The sequence below is a fragment of the Gymnoscopelus microlampas genome, assembly GCF_963454915.1.
Source record: "Gymnoscopelus microlampas genome assembly, chromosome: 6".
Classification (NCBI taxonomy): Eukaryota; Metazoa; Chordata; class Actinopteri; order Myctophiformes; family Myctophidae; genus Gymnoscopelus; species Gymnoscopelus microlampas.
This window is the reverse complement of record NC_139943.1, coordinates 58996623-59000961: the sequence shown is the minus strand read 5'-3', so window position 1 is coordinate 59000961 and position 4339 is coordinate 58996623. Positions and strand designations below refer to the sequence as shown.

General features: G+C 40.1%; 1 long non-coding RNA gene across 1 annotated transcript; it reads right to left on the bottom strand.

Annotated features, from left to right (window-relative positions):
* Positions 1 to 917: 917 nt before the first annotated feature.
* Positions 918 to 3479, bottom strand: LOC311047540. Its single transcript, XR_014601009.1, has 5 exons — positions 3386 to 3479; positions 1723 to 1880; positions 1492 to 1617; positions 1132 to 1179; positions 918 to 982 (listed from the first exon to the last, which is right to left on the bottom strand). It is a non-coding gene; the product is annotated as an uncharacterized lncRNA (long non-coding RNA).
* Positions 3480 to 4339: the final 860 nt, after the last annotated feature.

Here is a 4339-nt window from a genome sequence, read left to right as displayed (position 1 = left end):
CCTGTGAATAGAGAGCGAGCAATTAACCAACTGCATTTTAAGACTTCAGTTTTGCACTTGTAAGGCTCAGCTACATTGACCCCTTTCTGCGCTCAGTGCACCATGAAAACAGACAACTGTGACCTTCTGAAGACGTCACTATCTAGTTGCAGCTCACAACACGGATCACTCGCTACCAAGAACGTCAGGTTCAGTGTGAAATGTATGGCAAACGTATACATCCATACCTGGATATAGCTCCTGCTGCCCGAGACTGGACACTCCAGACTCTAGGTCACCGACCAGGGTGATAAAACCCTTCAGTGCGTCTAGTTGCTCAGAGCCTAGAACAAAGACAAAAAAATCTGAGTCTACTGAGTGTATTTGTAAAACAATAAGATTGAGTACTGTTCTATATAGCTCTACAGTATATTCTGATAGCAGTCATTGATGAGTATTTGTTCAGTAGCAGGGGTCGATTTCCCAGTAAATAGAAAACAGTTTTATTTTGGGATACCAAAGTTTTCCAGTCATGTCAGAGAACTCACAAAAGAGGTACAGGATAAAGTAAAGTTTCAAGTGAGACAAAGAAATTAGCAGACAACTGAAAACTGCAACATTACAGGCAATACAACTTACTGATACTGGAGAGCACAGTGGTTATCCTCCTCAACAGGAGCTGGAGCTTCTCCACCTCAGACCGACAAGAGTCGCAAGGCTGCCACCCTTGACCCTCTGGTATGCTCTGGTCAGATGGATTTGGTTGACCTAGAAAGATTGAAAGCACGTCAAAAACTGTAAAGAAAAGTTTTTAAAAAAAAGTAGAAAAAAAACTCATCTATGAATCCTGAATTTGAAGGACAACAGTGCAAGTCTGCTGACACTTAGCTGAGGAACCACACCTTCTACTGGAGCATCACTGGACGGAGATGGAGTTTGCAGTACACTGGGTGTTACTTTCTTGGTTCCACTGATCCAAGTCCATATATGTAGCTGCATACGGCTGTGCAGAAAAGAGAAAAGGCCCTTAATTGTACTTGGTCAAAAATCATCAAAACTATAGGCTACTATACAAGCTCATAGATAGCGCAGCACCGAGTGCTGTGCTACGAGCTTGTAGGTCTAAATGGGTTAAATCTAAAGAAAACATACCTCATCAACAGGTCAGCAGGCCTGTGTAGAAGAGGCTGGAGGGTATGGCTGTAGATCGGGGTAAAAGGTATCACAAGGTTGCAGAGACATAGAAAAGTAACCTTAGTTTGTAGTCTGTCAAAGATCTTTAAAAAATAGCTATGCCTGCATTGTGGATTTTAGATAGAAAACCCCTTAAGAAAACCCCTTAAGACAGTGTTCTGACCACTTCTTTACTTCTGAACAACTCCTAAAATCAGAGCCTGAGATAGAGATCTAAAAAAAACGAAATAAGTAATAAAACTCTACTAAAATATGACCATGACAATGTCATTCATATATTGGGAAGAGAATGGTCCAAATGTTTTGCACATAACTTACACTCAAAGCCAATCGAAGTCCATCAATTGCTTCAGGAGGGAGGAGACAGGAGGACAAACCCACTTTTCTGGCTGAGCAGCTTTGTGGTTTGGTGCCACCGCCAATGGGTTGATCCCAACGAAACATCTGAAATCACAAAACACAAATGGAAAAGGTGCACTCACAGCCGTTCTACAAGAGAGCACATCATTCGAGTTACACATGATGGTTCTACTTAAAGCAGAAAGTTACCTTTGAATGAATTCCAGTGTGTAACAGGCGTGCTCCTCCTGGTACACCAAAGTTGTAATAACTGGAAAAGCTGCCATCCCAGCCAGGAAGTTGATCTGTGGAGCCACAACGACCGACCTCAATGCTCAGCATCCATTGTGTAGCTGTGAGAACTTCACCTAAAGATAATTTGACATATATGGTTTGCATGTTAACAGTGTTTGTCTGTTGCTTTCCACATAACAATAGACTGTTAAACTAAAACATGACCTCCATATAGTCTCCGTATTTGCAATGCTTTAAAACAGTAAAAAAAACAGTAAAAAGTGTGCAGACTAAACTCTGTGTTAATTTAACTTAAGCAGGGGTCTTCAACAGGGGGTCCGGGACCCCTAGGGGGTCCTCAGAATTACTACAGGGGGTCCGCCAAATCTTTGTGTGATATGATTATTTATTTTACCTTAACCACTTGAACCTTAGCATCCCTTTTCTGAGGAGAACTTTAGCCAAAAATAGCAGATCTACAAGCTCACAACGCCTCACGCTGCAAGGCGTTGTGAGCTTGTAGATCAGCTATTTTTGGCAAAGAGGGAAAAAGAGCAGACCAAGTAAACAAAAAAAGTTGAATCTGAAACACAATTGTATACAATATAGAGGGGGTCCCTGCTTCATCTCTCTCTCAGCTAGGGGGTCCATGGCCTGAAAACGTTGGTCTTACCATTTGTACTCTCTTTCCCTAAATGAAATGATTTTACTTTGTACTGTAGGTTCAAAACAAAATTCATAGATATAATAATAATAATAATAATAATAATAATGAATTAAAGTCAAAACAAATGAGGCCATTGTTAGCTCTCACTGATGTGGTCTGATTTATACCTGAAATAAACAATGACATCATGCACCACATGGAAATTAATATGCTAATGCGATGTCTAAGACTGTGTTGCACGCCCCAAAAACTGATCTAAAAGCTCACAATGCGTCGCTGTGAGCTTGTAGATCAGTGATGTTTGGCCATGCAACACAGCCTTACGAAGAAACATAGAGAAGCTTTAGAACCAGAGCGAGTCTGTATAACCCCCTGTATTATGACAGTCATGACAAAACTTCAACCTGGTGTTTGCACGTTCTCCATGTAAAGCCCTACATCTACATTAACGTTCAGATTTCAAATATAAAGTGCTTACCCCATGGCCACGGATGTTACAATTCACTTCGGGTCGGTGTAAGTACCCGTATATTCCGGATTGTTAAAAAAAAAGCATTTTAATCCGATCGGTGGCCATTTTGTCATAGAGTTATAATGTAACAGAGTGCAGTACTCCTCCCAACCGATAGGGTCAAGTAGTTGAAAGCGTACAGAAATACGGAGAAAATGGCCATCGATCGAATTAAAATGCTTTTTATTGAACAATACAGACGATACGGGTATTGCTGAGTGCCCGAGTAGACTTGTAACATCCGTGACCATAGAGTAAGCACTTTATATTTAAAATCTGAACGTTTATGCAGATGTACAGGTTGTAAATGGAGAAAGTGCAAAACACAGGTTGAAGTTCGGCCGTGACGCTCGTGACGGACGAGCGTCGTGTGATCCATAGCTAATACACGACAACTGCACACCGTTTACGATACTAACAAGTTGGATAACACTTTAATTCCATAAACTAATTAAACTTACCTGTTATCTGGTAGAGTAGCACGGAAGCAACTGGTTTGTAAATAAATGTTCGCTTAGCCGACGGTTAGCTAGTTTCGTTTCTCGCGCTCCCCGGTTCAAAACTGATAAGCTCCGCCTTGAGCAGCTGCGTGACGTAACTGTAGGTCTGGTCAGGTTCTCAACCTGTGGGTCGGGACCCCCAGGGGGATCCCCACATGATTGGGGGGATCTGTAGGTGGCAGTGGCAGTGAAGTGACAATTTAAGTAACCCTTTTAATACCTAAAAAAAAAAGAATTACTGCATCAAAAGTAATAAACAAACTATACTAAAAAAAATTGTCAAACATTGGCCAAATTGTCAAATAATATAAGAAAGAGGCAAAAATAGCCCGTCGACTCAAGGCGTTGTGAGCTTGTAGATCGGCTATTTTCAAAATATTGATCTGTGGAACGGAGTCAAATTAAATGCCTCAACTCCTACATTACAAGTGCATATCAGGGTTGGGGGTCCCCAGTTCAAATATGATTATTTTGGGGGGTCGTGGCCTGAAAAGGTTGAGAACCAGTGAAGTAACAGTATAGGCGGGCACTCGGACATCTGCACACCTCAATGTAAAATTGGCAAATTTGTCCAAAATGTAAAAAGAAAATGAAATATTTGGAAAATGTTTTAAAACAAAGTATACATGATTAGAACATTCTTAAACATTTGACAATTAAGGTCTAATATTTCTATAACTGCTAGAAATTGCTAGAAAACCTGTATAGCAGTCATTTTGGGGCATAAACAATAAGTTGAAGGATACAATTAATAACAATAACTGATAATGATGATGATGTTCACATCATGTAAAACATTTGTTAAATTGTTGTGCCTTTTGTTTTTAAACCCTGTAGCACTTTGTTATTTCCAAAAATGTAAAGTGCATTATAAATAACATGTATTATTATTATTATTATCATTATTATGTATAC